The sequence below is a fragment of the Neovison vison genome, chromosome 11 (genome assembly GCF_020171115.1).
Source record: "Neovison vison isolate M4711 chromosome 11, ASM_NN_V1, whole genome shotgun sequence".
In the NCBI taxonomy this organism is placed as follows: domain Eukaryota; kingdom Metazoa; phylum Chordata; class Mammalia; order Carnivora; family Mustelidae; genus Neogale; species Neogale vison.
In genome coordinates this window covers 169,074,851-169,093,914 of record NC_058101.1, presented here as the reverse complement: position 1 = coordinate 169,093,914, position 19,064 = coordinate 169,074,851, and the positions used below count along the sequence as shown (strand labels likewise).

The 19,064-nt window shown below is 40.2% G+C and overlaps 1 protein-coding gene across 1 annotated transcript in view; it reads right to left on the bottom strand.

The window, feature by feature from the left end:
* Positions 1 to 2,012: 2,012 nt before the first annotated feature.
* Positions 2,013 to 19,064, bottom strand: part of LOC122890360 (translation initiation factor IF-2-like) — a 36,496-nt gene continuing 19,444 nt past the window's right edge. Inside the window, exons 6-8 of the mRNA XM_044225990.1 lie at positions 4,158 to 4,179; positions 2,340 to 2,428; positions 2,013 to 2,116 (exon numbers count right to left, since the gene is read on the bottom strand). The gene's annotated coding sequence lies outside the window, so the exon portion shown is untranslated. The remainder of the gene's footprint in view (positions 2,117 to 2,339; positions 2,429 to 4,157; positions 4,180 to 19,064) is intronic.

Sequence of the window (19,064 nt, the reverse complement as noted above, 5' to 3'; positions counted from 1 at the left end):
CATAAGCTATTTTGGTATTACTGAATCAGGTTAAGTTATATGTGTCAATCTTTCCTTTATTTGAATCTTTATGTTGACAATCCAGAAACAATATGTTTTTAAAACCAGAATGATCTAATCTATCACATCTATTGTTTATATTTAACTGCTTAGTTAGAACAATTAGAATTAATTTCCTTTTCAATTCAGTGGTGTAGGTCCTCTATTTTTAGATTTTTCTATGTTCCTCTACAACACTTTACTGTCTGGCTTTGGAATGCTCCTTTTCTTCTCTCTGCCTCAGTTTTATCAATACCATAATAGTTCTGTATCATATGGCTATTGGGATTAACCAGAAATACAACTGAGCACATAATAAGGTATTGCTAATTGTTATTAAATGGAGTCAGTATCTGTGGTTTTCCAGAGACTAGAACCATATTGATTGAGTTCAAGTCTAGCTTTGTCACTTCTTAGTGAGTGAATTAACTTCTCTTTGCATCAGTTTCCTCTTCTGTAAGATGTAAAAAAAATAATAATACTATCTACCTCATGGAGTTATTGTTTGAATAAAATCAATTGCTTATAAAATATTTAGAGCAAAATGTGGAAAACAGTATGTGGTTCTTAGATTAAATAGTAATAATAATAATTAATTAATCACAGGCCAATATATGTTACTTTTGTATTTATTTCCTTACCTTGACCAGCTCAACTAACTGTATGAACAATGCCTCAGCATAATCCATGTTGCTTTAGAGTACTCTATCTGATTATAGTTCTGCTAAATTCCTGTAAAGCACAAGTTTAGTCCTCAAGGCTTTAAGACATCTATATTGCCATAGTTATCACAATCTGAAAGAAAAAGAACTGTTTTATTTAGTCCCCTTTTAGAGACAGTTTCTTGGTTTAAATAGCTCTCTGTACAATGGTTAATACATTCTTTTACTGAAAAATTCCTATGCAAAATATTTTTGGGGTGTAATCTCCACCCAATATATTTAGTTTAATAAACTAATATTAAACTTTAATAAATTTAACTCCATCAATAACAATATGAATGATATAGTAGTATTATGTTAACATCTACAAATGCATGAAAATTATCAATGTGTGAAAGAAAATTGATTAATTTAATAAGTATTATGGTAGGCAGATCTGAAAAATGGTCTTCAATGATGCCCATCTCAACAACAAAGAAAGCCCTTGAGGCATAAATAGAATAAGGGGAAAGTAAAGAAACTCGTTCATGTCAAAAAACGCACAAATGGCTTTCTTAGAGGAACTGATATAAAATAATATTCTACTATACAAATTGGGCTTGCTATCATCCTTCACTGCTCACGTATTTTGTGGGATTTTCTACATAACTTGGAGGGCAGTGCTGAATGATGTGATGATTACCCAGCTGTGAAATAAGCCATACTTCCTAGGCCTTGAAATTGCAAACCTCATCGGGGTGGTCCTAAGTGAAATCACAGCTCATGGTTCAGTAGGAGTTGCAGGTCCCAGATGCCCAGGCTCTACTGCGTAAACAGCACACGAGTACACTGCACTCACCTCATCCAATGAACCAAAAGCCTCCCAAGCCACATTATAGTACAACTAACACCTAAGTTTTCCCACATCCACATTCTTGATATTCTTTTCTCTCTGAGCTTGTAAGAGAGCCTGTTTACAATGAAGGGAGACCTTCTAATTTTCATTAATCTCTTCCACCTTTTTAATGTTCTTCAAGAAAACATATTGAATGAGTAACAATGATTCATTCCTTGGGGCACCTGGGTTGCACCTGGGTAGCCCAGTTTGTGGAGTGTCTGATTCCTGCTTTCGTTTGCCTCAGTCCTGATCTCAGGGTCATGGGAATGATCCCTGCATCAGGTGAAACACTCGGCACGGTGTCTGCTTGGCATTCACTCTCTGTCTCCTTCAGACCCCCTCCCCTCACTCTTTCCTTCTCTCAAATCAATCTTTGAAATAATAATTTTAATAATAATAATAATAATTTATTACTTTTATTTCTGCTGTTAAAACACAAGTCAGGCAAAGAAAGGAGTCTTACTTTTAATATATGTACTCCAGCAAGGGAACGCTTATGGTCTGTCTTTGTTTCTGCTTGCTTCTTTGCTTCCCTGGCCTATAAAAAATATGAAAAAGGAATCAGAAGTCCAAAATAGCATGTGAAAGAAACCTATATTTGTGACTCCTTTCACAAAGAAAGAGGCAGTACTCTACATTTGTGAAGCTTCTCTTATTCAAGGACCATTTCTGGGTTGCATGATATGGTCGATAGAATGAACTACCAGAGGGTAAGTAACCAAAATGAAATCACAAGAAAATATTTGAAAGGGCACACATACCTTCTCCTCCCAACTCGCTATGTTTTTTTCAAGATCCCTGTTTTCGTTTTTAAGATCATTAATCTTCATCTTGATTTTGTCTAAAGTAACTGAAAGGAGAAAAAAGAATTTTAAGATAATTAGCAAAAACAGCGACATTGAATAATCCCAATATATTAGCACCAGAGTACATTCTCTGACACTTGGGTGTCACTAACTTGCTAGCATTCCCATTGTGCCTGAAGGAAGCATGTTGTAGCAGCATTTGAAACCTAAGACTTTCTATATCAGTGAGATTCCTACTTAAAATGTTTTCAAACATAAAAATAAAAAAAAACAATCGAATGCTTTCTCATTTTTCTCCCACCTGTAAGCACCATTATTGGAAAATTCAAACCTTGCATATGCTAATGTCATTGCCAGAGATGTGACCGAAAAATCAAGCATCCTAGCAACTAACATCTCTCTCCTCCAGTGATTGAGATACAAAAGCAGGTCCCTGCAAACAACCCATAATGAGAAAAAACTATACTTTGTTCCTGCTCAGTGGAATGTCCACTTCCAGGTCCTACTTGGAATTCCACACAAGGAAAGCTCAAGATGTCAGTGAGTGACAACTCACAGGCCTTCAGAGACTTTCTGCTGCTCAGAGATCGCCTTTCATGTGTCCCAGGCTGGGGGCTCTAGAGGACAAGATCTCTGCTATAAACTCACTTGGGTACAATCTCCATGTTACATAGAGTCTTTGGAGGCCCTAGATAATGCACAAGCCTGAGAAGAAAAGCTTTTTTCATCACAACAGGAGAATATTACCTTCCACCCTTCAAGGAAAACAACACTCATGAGGAGACTGATGGCAGCTGCATAACACTTGTAAGGTCTAGAACACAGACTCCTCTAGGAGCCACTTCATTTTCTCATCCTGAGTCACCTGTGTGGCTCAGTTGGTTAAGGGTCTGCCTTCTGCTGGGATCAGGAGCCTGGGTCCTGGGATCGCATCCCACATCCAACTCTCTGCACAGCAGGGACCTGCTTCTCCCTCTCTGTCTGCCTCCCACTCTGCCTACTTGTGCTCTCTCTCTCTCTATCAAGTGAATAAACAGAATCTCTTAAAAAAATAACTCTCTCATCTTGCCTCAAAGTGCAAAATTCTCTTCTCCTGACCCACTGTGAGCGCTCTCCTGCTCTGAGACCTCTATTCTCACCAGTACCACTTCTACACTCACAACAATGAACAACGACATTCAATGCTTTCCTAAGTGCCAGGTGGCCACCCAGGCCATCATCAGCCAGTACCATGGAATCACCACAATCCATGAGCCCCACACACTATCCATTATCCCCTCTGGCACAGGCTCTATTCCATTCATTCTCCCCTGGCAGGAAAGGCCCCCTCCACTTCAGACTTAAAACCATGGTTTACTTCTCTCCTGTGACACACGCTCTGCATGGCAATATCTGCCTTCTTCTCTAAGTGTAGCTGATTTGCTAGACTCAGAGAGTTTTCTCCTCTTGACATTTCACCAAGAGCCAGCTCATGGTGAAGTACTCTCTCCAGACCTCACGCTGTCATCATCACTTGCCTCCTAAACATCTCTCTGCAAAATTACACCTTGTATTCTCCCTAGTCCCACAAAGAGTTCCTTCTCCTGGACTCATAGAGATGGCAACTCCCTACACACTGTCACTTAAGACTCCCCATGGGGAAGAGAAGCATTTTCAAGACTTAACTCAGTGAGACATCAGAAGTCACCATATTTATCCCTCATTAAATTAAACACACATCAAACACGGGTACTGAGAATTTTTGCCAAAGAAAACCGAAGCCCCAAATCTTACCTTCATATTGTCGAGGCTTTATCTAAGAGAGGAAGAAACAAAGGTAAGCTGGATGACAAAACATATTATGAATAATAATCTGTAGTACAGATAGTACCACAATTGAAACCCAAAGATATTAAAATGATCACTTTGCTTAGCAGCATGAATTCACAGGATTAAAATGGAAGATAAAATTAGAATTTCTGATGAAGTCATCATTGTTAACAATAAATTTATGATAAAGAGCACAGTGTGTTTAACTTATTTTTGCCCCCAAATTCTATTCACATAGTATTCAATGAATGTTCAACCTATTCACTTTTGACAAGGAATCAAGCAGACATTGAAAAAAATATCCATTAATTCATTATTTCCCTAGCTTTTTTAATGTTAGTCACCACACAGTCCGTCATTAGTTTTTTTTCTTGTTTTTTTTTTAATTTATTTTTTATATATTTTCAGCCTAACAGTATACTTTGTTTTTGTACCATACCCAGTGCTCCATGCAATCCGTGCCCTCTCTAATACCCACCACCTGGTTCCCCCAACCTCCCAACCCCCAAGACTTAAAACCCCTCATATTGTTTTTCAGAGTCCATAGTCTCTCATGGTTCACCTCCCCTTCAAATTTTACCCAACTCCCTTCTCCTAACCCCCCATGTCCACCATGCTCCACCAATAAGTGAAACCATATGATAATTGACTCTGTTTGCTGCCTTATTTCACTCAGCATAATCTCCTCTGGTCCCATCCATGTTGCTACAAAAGCTGGGTATTCGTCCTTTCTGATGGAGTCATAATACTCCATAGTGTGTATGGACCACATCTTCTTTATCCATTCATCCATTTAAGGGCATCTTGGTTCTTTCCACAGTTTGGTGACCGTGGCCATTGCTGCTATAAACATTGGGGTACAGATGGCCCTTCTAATCACGACATCTGTACCATTGGAGTAAATACCCAGCAGTGCAATGGCAGGGTCCTAGGGAAGTTCTATTTTTAATTTCTTGAGGAATCTCCACACTGTTCTCCAATGAGGCTGCACGAACTTGCATTCCTACCAACAGTGGAAACGGGGTCCCCTTTCTCCACATCCCCTCCAACACATGTTGTTTCTTGTCTTGCTAATTTTGGCCATTCTAACTGGTGTAAGGTGATATCTCAATGTGGTTTTAATTTGAATCTCCCTGATGGCTAGTGATGATGAACATTTTTTCATGTGTCTGATAGCCATTTGTATGACTTCATTGGAGAAGTGTATGTTCATAACTTCTGCCCATATTTTGATATGATTATCTATTTTGTGTGTGTTGAGTTTGAGGTATTCTTTGTAGATCTTGGATATCAACCTTTTGTCTGTACTGTCATTTGCAAATATCTTCTCCAATTCCGCGGGTTGCCTCTATGTTTTATGGACTGTTTCCTTGGCTGTGCAGAAGCTTTTGATTTTTTTTTCCAATTTATTTATTTTCAGAAAAACAGTATTCATTATTTTTTCACCACACCCAGTGCTCCATGCAAGCCGTGCCCTCTATAATACCCACCACCTGGTACCCCAACCTCCAACTCACCCGCCACTTCAAACCCCTCAGACTGTTTTTCAGAGTCCATAGTCTCTCATGGTTCACCTCCCCTTCCAATTTACCCAAATTCCCTACTCCTCTCTAACGCCCCTTGTCCTCCATGCTATTTGTTATGCTCCACAAATAAGTGAAACCATATGATAATTGACTTTCTCTGCTTGACTTGTTTCACTCAGCATAATCTCTTCCAGTCCCGTCCATGTTGCTACAAAAGTTGGGTATTCATCCTTTCTGATGGAGGCATAATACTCCATAGTGTATATGGACCACATCTTCCTTATCCATTCATCCATTGAAGGGCATCTTGGTTCTTTCCATAGTTTGGCGACTGTGGCCATTGCTGCTATAAACATTGGGGTACAGATGGCCCTTCTTTTCAAGACATCTGTATCTTTGGGGTAAATACCCAGGAGTGCAATTGCAGGGTCATAGGGAAGCTCTATTTTTAATTTCTTGAGGAATCTCCACACTGTTCTCCAAAGAGGCTGCACCAACTTGCATTCCCACCAACAGTGGAAGAGGGTTCCCCATTCTCCACATCCTCTCCAACACATGTTGTTTCTTGTCTTGCTAATTTTGGCCATTCTAACTGGTGTAAGGTGATATCTCAATGTGGTTTTAATTTGAATCTCCCTGAGGGCTAATGATGATGAGCATTTTTTCATGTGTCTGATAGCCATTTGTATGTCTTGATTGGAGAAGTGTCTGTTCATATCTTCTGCCCATTTTTTGATGTGTTTGTCTGTTTCGTGTGGGTTGAGTTTGATGAAGTCCCAGAAGTTTATTTTGGCTTTTTTGTCCCTTTGCCTTTCGAGACATATCTTGAAAGGAGTTGCTGTGGCTGATATCGAAGAGATTACTGCCTATGTTCTCTTCTAGGATTCGGATGGATTCCTGTCTCACGTTGAGGTCTTTTATCCATTTTGAGTTTATATTTGTGTATGGTGTAAGAGAATGGTCGATTTTCATTCTTCTACATATAGCTGTCTAGTTTTCCCAGCACCATTTATTGAAGAGACTGTCTTTTTTCCACTGTATATTTTTCCTGCTTTGTCGAAGATTATTTGCCCATAGAGTTGAGGGTCCATATCTGGGCTCTCTACTCTGTTCCACTGGTCTATGTGTCTGTTTGTATGCCAGTACCATGCTGTCTTGGTTATCACAGCTTTGTAGTAATGCTTGAAATCAGGTAACATGATGCCCTCATTTTATTTTTGTTTTTCAACATTTCCTTAGCGATCCGGGGTCTCTTCTAATTCCATATAAATTTTTGGATTATTTGCTCCAGGAATTTGAAGAATACTGGTGAAATTTTGATTGGAATGGCATTAAAAGTATAGATTGCTCTAGGCATTATAGACATTTTAACAATGTTTATTCTTCCGTTCCAAGAGCATGGAATGATCTTCCATCTTTTTGTGTCTTCTTCAATTTCTTTCATGAGTGTTCTGTAGTTCTCAAGTACAGATCCTTTACCTCTTTGGTTAGGTTTATTCCCAGGTATCTTATGGTTTTTGGTGCTACTGTTGATAGAATCAGTTCTCTAATTTCCCTTTCTGTATTTTCATTGTTAGTGTATAAGAAAGCCACTGATTTCTGTACATTGACTTTGTATCCGACCACATTACTGAATGGCTGTATGAGTTCTAGTAGATTAGGGGTGGGGTCTTTTGGGTTTTCCATATAAAGAATCATGTCATCTGCAAAGAGAGAGCGTTTGACTTCTTCATTGCCAATTTGGATACCTTTTATTTCTCTTTGTTGTCTGATTACTGTTGCTAGGACTTCTAATACTATGTTGAACAAGAGTGGTGACAGTGGGCATCCTTGTGGTCTTCCTGATCTCAACGGAAAAGATGCAAGCTTTTTCCCATTGAGGATGATATTTGCTGTGGGTCTTTCATAGATAGATTTGATGAGGTTCAGGAATGTTCCCTCTATCCCTATACTTTGAAGCATTTTAATGGAACAGATGCTGAATTTTGTCAAATGCTTTTTCTGCATCGATTGAGAGGACCATGTGTGGTTCTTTTCTCTTCTCATACTAATTTGTTCTATCACATTGATTGATTTGCGAATGTTGAACCATCCTTGTAGCCCAGGGATGAATCCCACCTGGTCATGGTGGATAATCTTTTTAATGTGCTATTGGATCCTGTTTGCTAGGATCTTGTTGAGAGTCTTAGCATCCATATTCATCAGTGATATTGGTCTGAAATTCTCCTTTTTGGTATTTTCTTTGCCTGGTTTGGGAATCAGGGTAATGCTGGCTTCATAGAAAGAATCTGGAAGTTTTCCTTCTGCTTCAGTTTTTTGAAACAGTTTCAGGAGAATAGGTGTTATTTCTTCTTTGAAAGTTTGGTGGAATTCCCCTGGGAATCCGTCAGGACCTGGACTCTTGTTTTTGGGAGATTTTTGATCACTGCTTCAATCTCATTACTAGACATCAGTCTATTCTGGTTGTTGAATTCTTCCTGGTTTCAATTTTGGGAGTTTATAGTTTTCCAGGAATTCATCCATTTCATCTAGGTTGCTAAGCTTATTGGCAAATAAACTGTTGATAATAACTTCTGATGATTGTTTCTACTTCCTTGGCATTAGTTGTGATCTCTCCCTTTTCATTCATAATTTTATGAATTTGGGCTTTCTCTCTTTTCTTTCGGATTAGTGTGGCCAATGGCTTATCAATCTTATTGATTCTTCCAAAAACCAGCTTCTAGTTTCATTGTTATGTTCTATTGTATCTCTGGTTTCTACCTCGTTGATCTCAGCTCTAAACTTGATGATTTCCCTTCTTATGTGTGGAGTTGGTTTGATTTGTTGTTGATTCTCCAGTTCTTTAAGGTGTAGAGACAGCTGCTGTGTTCTGGAGTTTTCAGTTTTCTTTGATGGAGACTTGGGTAGCTATGTATTTCCCCCTTAGGATGTCCTTTGCTGTATCCCATAGGTTTTGTACTGAAGTGTCTTCATTCTCATTGGTTTCCATGAATTGTTTCAGTTCTTCTTTGATCTCCTGGTTGATCCAAGCATTCTTAAGCAAGGTGGTCTTTAGCTTCCAGGTATTTGAGTTCCTTTGGAACTTTTCCTTGTGATTGAGCTCCAGTTTCAAAGCATTGTGATCTGAGAATATGCAGGGAATCATCTCAGTCTTTAGGTATCGGTTGAGTCCTGATTTGTGAACCAGTATGTGGTTTATTCTTGAGAAGTTTCCGTGTAGAGACAGCTGCTGTGTTCTGGAGTTTTCAGGTTTCTTTGATGGAGACTTGGGTGGCTATGTATTTCCCCCTTAGGATGTCCTTTGCTGTATCCCATAGGTTTTGTAAGTAAGGAGCCTCTTTGTGCTAGAAGTTTTCAAGAGATTATACCTACAATTATGATTCCTCAATTTGACTATCAGGTGTCTTGATGTTTTTCTGGAATCTATAATCTTGGGTGGAGAACTTTTGGCCTCTAGTATATGAATGCTGGTTCCATTCACTAGATTGGGAAATTTTCATGAAGGACTTGTTCCACTATATCTTCTAGACTTCTTTCTTTCTCCTCCCCTTCAGGGATTCCAATAATTCTGACGTTGCAATGTTTCCTGGCATCATTTACTTCCCTGATTCTGTTTTTGTGGTTTCTAAGCTGTTTGTTCCAGGCTTCCTCTTGATCTTTCTCTCTATCTGTTTGTCCTCCAGATCACTAATTCTATCTTCTGTCTCAGTTACCCTAGGTTTGAGAGAATTTAGATTAGATTGTAACTCATTGAGAACATTGTCAACATCAGCCCTGGTAACTTTTAACTCTGCCCTAACATTGTGAACATCCTGTCTGGTCACTTTCAGCTCGGCCCTAATCAATTCCGTTTGGTCATCCATGGCTTTCTCCAACCTAGCTATTGCCTGGATAAATGTTAGCCTGAATTCTCTTTTCGACATATTGTCTATGTTGATAGCCCTTAGCTCTGTTGTGGAAGGTCCATCCTCTGTATTTTTCTTCTGTTTGGATTCCTCCTCCTAGTCATTTTGGTGAGAGATGACTGAACAGATGTAGCTGGATGCATCGACCGTGGTGCATTCAGGGTGCATTCTGGAACATTTCTGATCAATCAGTATTCCCCACCCAAATGAGAGAAAAAGACAAGAAAAAGAAAAAAAAAATAAGAGAGAGAGAGATAGAGAGAGACAGGAAAGAAAGGGAAGATGAAAGAGAAGGTTCAGCCCAAATGCACCCCAAGGTAAGATTTATGAGGTATACAAACAAAAACAGACAAAGAAAAAGACTGATAAAAGTATATAACAAGAGAAAAATATATAAACATATGCAAATATAGGAAGAACCTCGTTGAAAAGAACCCCAAGTGTAAGATTTATATACTATCAGGACAAACACAAAATCACAGAAACACTGGTGGAAGAAAAAGATGGGAGAGTGGTTATAAATTCTCAGTGTGGGTGAGGAAGTTTGTTTTCATCCTTCTTGGATGTATCTTGATGTCTTTGTTAAAGGACTCAACTTTCCTAGGATAAAGGGGGATTAAAAATTGGTTTACCTATAGGGGAAGTATTGATTGGGGAATGGGGATTACTTTTAAGTTTAACTCTATATGAATATTAGAAAATAAAAATAAAAAAGGAATAAACTAAACTAAACTAATTTTTTTAAAAATTCAATAAATATAAGTGTAAAAGAGAAACACAGGTATATGCATCAAAAAGTTCAGGGTGGAAGTTTATTATGGAATTTGATGTGCTGGACAACTCACTGTGATGGTAAATAGGTTAACAATTATCTATATACAAGAAATGAGCCAGAATAGTGGGAACAAATTAAAAATAAAAGTTGTCCTATGAAGTAGTTGTGGTGGTTCTCTTGTAGTCTTTCTTTTTTTTCTTTTTTCTTTTTTTTTTTCTTTCCTCGTTGGTTTTCTGGGGGAGGTGCCTGCCACGTTGGTTTTCAGTCAGTAATGTTCCCTGAGTTAAGTCCTCCAGTCCCCCTCTAGGGGGTGGGCTCTGAGGAAACTGGTTGTTTCAGGCTTTTGTTCTCTGGAGGATTTTATGTTTGTTCACCTTCCCCCCACCTCGCCTTGACCTCTTTTGATGGTTTTTGTAGGTTTAGAGGAAAGCAAACTGTACCCTGATCTCCCTCTCAGAGAGAAGCCTCAGTCTGTTCTTCTGTGGGTGTTGCAGAGCCCATATAAATTTCTCCTTGGCTGCTGGCAGAGTAGGTTCTGAGTCGTGGTCCCTGGGGATGCAGGATCTTCTGCTTGTACCCAACAGCATGGCAGCGGCGACTGTCTGGGATCTCCAGACCGCCAGAGAGGTTCTAAGCAGTGATCACACTCTGAGATTTTCCCGCTGGCCCAGGCTGGGAGTGCCTAGTCTTTCTGGGTCTAAGAGCACCTGGCTTGCGCGCACCTCTTTCGGGGGAGGCTGTGGGTCGCAGGCGCGTCTCAGGCTCTGAGAATGGTCGCAGGTCCAAAAGCACCAGCCTGGGCCTTCGCGCACCTCTCTCGTGGGAGAGTATGGGGTGCTTGTGTTAGGCTCTGAAACAATGGCGGGTATCAAAGAGCGCTGGCTGGGCCTTTGTACCTCTCTCAGGGGAGGATGAGGGATGCGCGCATTACAGGCTCTGTAGCAGGGCTCGCACATTCTGCCATCCTGCGTGGCTCCCATCCCCTCACAGGAGCCAGAACCCATGCAATCTCGGGTGTGATGGCAGTTCTGGGACCAAGATCTGGTTTCCTTGTCACACTCTCTCTGGCTCAGAGGCAGTTGAGTCTCTCCAGGGACCGGGAACTTAAGCCCCTGTCCCTAGATGCCCCAATTCCCACAATTTACACCCCACATTCCTTTGCTCTTTTGGAGTGCTTTCAACCTGTCTCCAAGTTAATGCTGGTCCCCAGACACAGGGCACACTCGCTCGTATTAGGGTATTACTTTCCAACTGGTCAGCTCTGGTGGTCCCCTCCCCCTTTTGTTTATCTTCCAATATCAGTCTGCCTTTCCCACTCTGCTTTACCTGCCCATTGGCATCTTCTGCCTCTGTAGAGATCCAGATGTGTAAAATTCTGATCTCAGGCTGATTTCATGGGTGATCAGAGTTCTTTGGTAGGTAATCAGCTCACTTTAGAGTACAGGTTGAAAAGGTGCCTCCTACCAACTTCCCCACGCCATCTTGTCCCTTCTGTCATTAGTTTTTGATGTAGTGTTCCAGGATACACTGTTTGTGTATAACACCCAGTGCTCCATGAAATACCCTCCTTATTACCCATCACCAGGCTCCTCATACCTCTCTCCTCTAAAACCCTCAGTTTGCTTCCCAGAGTCAATAGTCTCTCATGGTTCATCTCTCCCTCTAACTCTTCCCCCCCAATTCATTTTTCCCTTCCTTCTCCAAATATTGCCTATGCTATTCCTTATGTTACACAAATAAGTGAAGCCAAAGGATAATTGACTTTCTCCACTGGACTTATTTCACTTAGTATATTTCCCTCACATTTTTGCAACCCAGTATCTGCACTGAAGCACAGAACCTGGGACTATTTTAAAATACTGAAAGAAAGAAAATAGAAGGAATGAGGAAAGAAGGCAGGCAGGCAAGGGAGCAAAGGCTGTGTCAAGGATATGCCACCTCTTTCCTTCTCTACAAAGCTATCCTGAAACCTGACAAAGAGTTGGCTGTTTGCTGAATTCACACACAGTTATGGCACATCAGGTGATATGAAGTTTCCCAGACTGTTTAAATGCAGTGTCATCCAAAAGAAGTAAGAGCCATCGGATGAGATAAAGAGTGGCCCGTGATGAGATGAAGCATAAGCCACGGAAGAAATGAGAGCTGGTGTTTCCAAAAGGGGGAGTGAGGCAATTCAGCTTTGAGTCACCCTCATGTTATTATAGCTCAATAACATCTAGGCAAGACCTCATTTTGACACCATTAACATATTTCCTGTTTTAAAAGTTTTACAGGATGATGAGAGGCTGGGGCCAACCCCCAAATCTTGCCAGGTTATTGGAATATCATCATTCTATCAATAAACCAGTCATAGTATGTTGTTGGAGAGAGTGCATCAGGGGAGGGAAATCAGAAAGCCATGGTTATTCCTTTAATTTCACATGTTGATTAGGAATCTCTGAGCTCCTGTGGCCCATGTCACCAGCCCCATGGGCAGGGGAAGTGGAAAGGTCGATGGCTACACCAAATATATAATATTTTTCTTTTCTCTTTGAAGGGAAGTTTTCTCCATTGTGAGGGAGAGGGGGGAATAGTCCCACGGAGAAAGAAACTCAAAAGAGTTCTTTCTTCTTACAAAGGTCTGCCCTCAAATGAAACTATGTCTCCAGAGTCTAACTGGGGGTTTCCCAAAGACTAAGCCATAGAGGTGAGGGAAATACTCAGCTCCAGTGCCATCTCCTACCTGTCTCACTGGCGAGGACCTCAGTCTAACCCCGAGCCAGAGGAGCAGAAAACCTCACCCTAACTCCCACTTACTTCCCTTCTTTCAGGACACGGTATCTAGCTTTCAACACAACCCTACAAGGCATGCTGTAGGTAAAAACCATCACAGCAAGCATGAGAATCACACTTCCTGTGGCAGAAGTGATGGGGAGAGCAGGCTGGACTTTAAAATCTCTTTGATGTATGATACTGGGCCTAAGGGAAAAGTGCACAAGAGGAAGAAGAGATGGTAAATGTGGACAGAGATAGGAAACTCTAAGATTGTAACATGTTGTGTAGAAAGACAACAACACCATTATAAAAATCAAGAGTGTGTGCACTGGCTTCATGAAGAGACTCAAAATAAACCAGAGGAAAGAATCATTGACAGTAAAGAAACTTCCAAAAAAAGAAACACAAAGACAAAAATTACACAGACAACACAGAAAACCCAAGACTGGTAGGTCATTACAAAATGTGTAACACACACTTAACAGGAATACCTATTCCTATAGGAGAGTGGACGGAGAGCTATTTGAAGCAATAATGACAGAGGATTGCCCGAAATTAATGGAGTTACCTAATCAAGAACCAGGAAAATCAAAACATTGAAAGCAGTATAAATACCAAAACACAAACACAAACAATGAACCAAAAACACCAATGTTTCCTAATCTAGAATATTCAGCTACAGATCATTAAAGACAAAGAAATTGTTCTGGAAATCTGGAGCAGGGATTGGGAGTGGGTGTGGGAAGGGGAGAGGTGAGCAGTAACACCTTACTCCAGAGAAAAAGGATAAGAACGACATCACACTTCTTTTCAGAAACCATGCCATCAAGAAGGATGAAGTGTTTATACTGTTTAAAGGAACATCGAGCTAGAAACCTGTGGCCAGTGAAATGATCCTTCAAAACACACCACAGAGTAAGGAAACCCGTCAGGAATAATGACAGGCATTATTTCAATGATGAAGGGGTCAATTCTCCAAAATGACACAACAATTTCTAATGCGCATGCATCAACAGCAGAGTATCAGAGCACATGAAGCAGAAACTGAAAATATTGCTGGTGGGAAAAGATGAATCCATTCCTACAGCTGGAGAATTCAAAATCCTCTTATCCCTCATTGACTGATCCAGAGATGAAGAAGTTCCATGAGAACACAGGTGAACTGACCAGCATCACCCATCCACCGCATCCACTCACATCGGCAGAATACTTCATTCAACAATGAGGTATAGACATTCTGCTCAAGCTCACACGAACTGTCACTGAGAGAGCCCATATTTGGGGCAATACAACCTATGTGAACCACCAAAGGAATCGAAATCACAGGAACTATGCTCTCCGACCACAGATGACTCAAACTAGAGATCGAGAACAGAAAGATAGCTGGAGAAATGACCGGAGAGAGAGATAGATTCAACAGCCCACTTCTAAGGAAGACATGGGTGGAAGGGCAGGTGGGTGGAGTGATGGGTGAAGGAGGTGAAGGGAAAGAAGAGTGCACTTCTTCTGCTGAGCACTGAGAAATGTAAAGAATTGTGGAGTCATGTTGTACACCTGAAACTCACATTACACTGTTTGCCAATTACGCTTGAACTTAAAAAAAAAAAAAAAAGAACATATGGATCAAGAAGGCACTTCAATAGAAATTTAAAACTACATCAATCTAGGTGATAATCAAAATTGACGTAATAGAGTGAAATTTGTAGTACTGAATGGACATAAAAATGTCCAGGGACTATAACAATTTTTGCTTATTTATGAATGAAAGTACAGAAGGTACATTAATATACTTACAGCGAGGATGGTTCTCCAGAGGTAAATGAAGAAGACACAAAAAGATGGAAGACCATTCCATGCTCTTGGGCCAGAAGAATAAACATTGTTAAAATGTCTATACTGCCTAGAGCAATCTATACTTTTAATGCCATTCCGATCAAAATTCCACCGGCATTCTTCAAAGAGCTGGAGCAAATAATCCTAAAATTTGTATGGAATCAGAAGAGACCCCTAATCGCTAAGGAAATGTTGAAAAACAAAAATAAAGCTGACGGCATCACCTTACCTGATTTCAAGCTTTATTACAAAGCTGTGATCACCAAGACAGCATGGTACTGGCATAAAAACAGACACATAGACCAGTGGAACAGAGTAGAGAGCCCTGATATGGACCCTCAATTCTATGGTCAGTTAATCTTTGACAAAACAGGAAAAGATATACAGTGGAAAAAAGACAGTCTCTTCAATAAATGGTGCTGGGAAAACTGGACAGCTATATGTAGAAGAATGAAACTCGAACATTCTCTTACACCGTACACAAAGATCAACTAAAATGGAAAAAAGACCTCAACGTGAGACAGGAATCCATTAGAATCTTAGAGGAGAACATAGGCAGTAATCTCTTTGATATCAGCCACAGCAACTTCTTTCAAGATATGTCTCCAAAGGCAAAGGAAACAAAAGCGAAAATAAACTTCTGGGACTTCATCAAAATCAAAAGCTTCTGCACAGCAAAGGAAACAGTCAAAAAAACAAAGAGGCAACACACGGAATGGGAGAAGATATTTGCAAATGACAGTACAGACAAAAGGTTGATATCCAGGATCTATAAAGAACTCCTCAAACTCAACCCACACGAAACAGGCAAACACATCAAAAAATGGGCAGAAGATATGAACAGACACTTCTCCAATCAAGACATACAAATGGCTATCAGACACATGAAAAAATGCTCATCATCATTAGCCCTCAGGGAGATTCAAATTAATACCACATTGAGATATCACCTTACACCAGTTAGAATGGCCAAAATTAACAAAACAGGAAACAACATGTGTTGGAGAGGATGTGGAGAAAGGGGAACCCTCTTCCACTGTTGGTGGGAATGCAAGTTGGTGCAGCCTCTTTGGAGAACAGTGTGGAGATTCCTCAAGAAATTAAAAATAGAGCTTCCCTATGACCCTGTAATTGCACTCCTGGGTATTTACCCAAAGACACAGATGTCGTGAAAAGAAGGGCCATCTGTACCCCAATGTTTATAGCAGCAATGGCCACAGTCGCCAAACTATGGAAAGAACCAAGATGCCCTTCAATGGATGAATGGATAAGGAAGATGTGGTCCATATACACTATGGAGTATTATGCCTCCATCAGAAAGGACGAATATCCAACTTTTGTAGCAACATGGACGGGACTGGAAGAGATTATGCTGAGTGAAAGAAGTCAAGCAGAGAGAGTCAATTATCATATGGTTTCACTTATTTGTGGAGTATAACAAATAGCATGGAGGACAAGGGGCATTACAGAGGAGTAGGGAATTTGGGTAAATTTGAAGGGGAGGTGAACCATGAGAGACTATGGACTCTGAAAAACAGTCTGAGGGGTTTGAAGTGGCGGGGGTGTGGGAGGTTGGAGTACCAGGTGGTGGGTATTATAGAGGGCACAGCTTGCATGGAGCACTGGGTGTGGTGAAAAAATAATGAATACTGTTTTTCTGAAAATAAATAAATTGGAAAAAAATCTTAAAAAATAAAAATAATAAAATAAAATACACAAAATTGGCAACAGAAAGCTGACCTGGAAATATTAGCTACTAGTATTGTGTGTGGATTGTGAAACTTTGTAGTCTGTCTTTCCACTGGACACTATGTTTCAAACATCTTTCTATTTCAGGAAGTATGTACTTATTTATTCTTTTGAGTTTTTTAGAATGGCTAAACATGATTTGTTTAAATAATGTTCTATTGTGGAATCTTTTTAGTTATTTGCAATTCATTCACCATACAAACATAGTTCACATCCAGATTTTACTACAATAAATCTTTAGAACTTCAAAAAAAAAAGAGGTCAATGAGAAAGGCACAAGTTCCCAAGAAGGCTGTTAAAATGAGAAGCTTCCACAGAACTTCAATCCCATGAGGGCCAAGACGGAAATCGTCAGGCAAGGAGAGGACAAGCTGAAATACCTTTTGAGACAATGAGGAATCTCAAAGACATTTACTGTGTATCTGTCACAAAAAATCAACTTTACAAACCCTCAATCAGCCTCCAGGAGGTAAGCATACCTCTCAACTACCTCCTCCTGGAGGAGAAGGAGCACAGAGGCATTTCCAAGGAGCTGGGGCAAACTTTTGGCAGTGATGAGTGTGTTTATCAACTTACCATGATGATGGCTTCCTTGTTCCTCACTTATGTCTAATATCAACAAAAAGTATTCTTTGAAAAGATGTTGTGATCATATATACACTATAACACACTAAAGCTGCAGGCAAAATATAATAGACAAAGCTTAAGAGATTTTATTTTATCTACAAGCACATTGCGATAGTTTTTCTATAGCTAAAAGAACTTGAGAATTTATAAGCCAACATAAAAAAACAAGGTAAGTCAATGTAAACTTAGAATAGGTAAGGAGTCAGTGACTTCTATTGTACATCCATGAAGGACCTGGAAAAACTCCTTTGGACCATTTCCAAAACTACACCCAAAATTTATGGACGAATGAGAAAGCATGAATAGAATTTGTACTAGAGGTACAAATGAGCACATTATATGGACACATGTTTATAGATCAGGACATAAGTGAGAGAGACAGGAGGCTGCTCATTAATACGACATGTGATTATTGCCCAATAAAAATAAATCAGAGTTACTGATTAGTTTCTGAAGACATTGATGCTTTCTTTCAATGCTCACTCTGATTCTGAATCACAAACCCAGATGTCAGATTTCTGAAGTACATAATCAGGTGATCATGTATGTTCTAAGGATATCTGTGAGGTTTAGTATCTACAAAAAGCCAATGGAAGCAATTCATGTGCCTATTTCTTGGTACTGTAAATAAATCATGCAGTACTGTAAATAAATCAACTTAAAATTTAACTTTCTAAAGAGGGAAAATATTAACGAATGTATTTATTTATTTATTTGAAAGAGAGAGGGGGAAGGGCAGAGGGAGACTGAGTAGCTGAGTGCCAGCTGAGCAGGGAACCCAACCAGGGTTCAATCCCAGGACCCTGGGATCATGACCCAAGCCCAATGCAGACACTTAACTGCCTGAACCACCCAGGTGCCTGTGAATTCTAAGAATACAAAATTCCTGGATATGAACACCAAGGCTAGGAACACATCATTTTACAAAAACTACATTTAGAATTATTTCAGGAGAAAAGACACTAACAATGCAATTCATACTAATTCACACCAAGCTTGAATTTTGTGCAAACCCTCCTCTCTAGAAAGGAGCTCCTGAAATCTAAAACATTTTCCTCTTCAGCCCTCACACCTGAGGTCAGGAAAATGTGTGTTGGTGGGAAACGTACACTGTCTTTGAATAGCCACTGTCTGGAAGAGAGCAGTAGCTGTCAGCACAATGGTTGGTCATGGGGATCAAATGCACAAAAGACAGAGGCTGTCTTGTCAGGAATGTAAAACATGCCCAGCTGTGGGCACTCAGTACATCTGGCAGCTGTCTGGATGCTGGTACCAGTAGCTGAGTCTTAACTAGAGGACAGCCAGCAGGGTCAAAAACCCTCCGTTCTCCAACAGTGGCCATGAGCAGGTGGAGGTGGGAAATGCAGGACCAGTTCATTTAGGCAAGAGTTCAGAGATGAGGAAGGGTGAGAAAAGTGAACTGATCCATGAGATGCAGCCCAGGTAGAGAGGAATGATTCCAATCCAGACGACCAAGAAATTCCCTCTTCTGAAGACTCAAATGAAACAGAATGAAGTCTCCTTTGACTAGAGGTCTTCATGTGGGATGGGTCTAACTCAATACAAGCATCCTTCTTGACTACTGACACTTCCAGATCCCTCTTTCATAATCTGGTGCAAGCGGATCTAAAGAAGTCTACTTATTTCCAGGGGTGTTTCCTAACTGTTGGCTGACTCTCTCTTTCTCCTCGGGTACAGGGTT